This window comes from Bison bison, unplaced genomic scaffold (assembly GCF_000754665.1).
Source record: "Bison bison bison isolate TAMUID 2011002044 unplaced genomic scaffold, Bison_UMD1.0 scf7180017858380, whole genome shotgun sequence".
In the NCBI taxonomy this organism is placed as follows: domain Eukaryota; kingdom Metazoa; phylum Chordata; class Mammalia; order Artiodactyla; family Bovidae; genus Bison; species Bison bison.
In genome coordinates, this window is record NW_011488953.1 from 14,466 (window position 1) to 15,388 (window position 923).

The following is a 923-nucleotide window of genomic DNA, read 5'->3' on the forward strand; positions in this document are numbered from 1 at the left end:
GCCGCTGGCCCCAGGTTGTGGGTGCTCTACGGCTCCAGGGTGTTTAGAGAGAAATGGGTTAAAGGGATCATTTCTAGCGATTTAAGCCCAAGCTCCTGTTTTTCTTGATCCATGGCAGAACTGCGGTCCATCTGCAGCCACCACTGTCACTTCACAGCTTCCCCAGCACTCCTCTCCCAGGGTCCCTCCTACTCACCTCTTGAACTCTTAATGCTGATGCTTCTCAGGAGATTTAGCTTATGGTAAAATTCACACTCGCCACACTCTCTGCACATCCCAGGAAAAGAGCAGCTGCTGGTCTGAACTCAGTTACCCCATGGAAGAAAAAACAGATAAGTCTATGGATGAAATAAGAGTCCCCCAGTGCCAAGAGTCTACATTGCTGAAGTCGACGTTCATGCCTTCTAAAGGCCCCTTTAACTGAGAATTCTCTCCTTTGTAGCTGATGTTTCTAATTCAGCTCAGTCAGGGTGAAATGGCCAGCCCCACTTCCTGGAATTGGGAATAGCAGGTGTGGGGCTCTGAACAACACCCACCTCCCTTCACCCCTCTTCAGTTCCCAACCCCACCCCTGCCCATCCCTCAAACTCTCAACTCTCGACTGGAACAAATGTACCTTTCAAGGAACATTCCAACATTCTGGAAGCTGCAGACAAATGCAGGACACTCACTGGGGCTCCAAAGGGGGCACAGCTGTCTGTGGCTTGCCTAAAGAGGACTGAAAAAACAGGCCTTGTGAAATCCAAGTGTGGTTCTGGGAGAGGAAGCCCTGCATTAACCCTTAAACAGCCATTGGAATTTAACCAGATGAGCTGATCCAAATTGTGCCTGTGGAGAAGAATCCATAAGCCAATACGTGGGGACAAGGGAGGAAGGTTCGAGTGTCCAGGGGAGATGTGCCAGTGGGGACACTGCATATCCAG

At 50.3% G+C, this 923-nt stretch overlaps 1 protein-coding gene across 2 annotated transcripts in view; it reads left to right on the forward strand.

Moving 5' to 3' along the window:
- Positions 1-923, forward strand: part of LOC105005290 (protein ATP1B4-like) — a 10,487-nt gene that overhangs the window by 5,329 nt on the left and 4,235 nt on the right. The gene's annotated exons all lie outside the window — the stretch shown is intronic.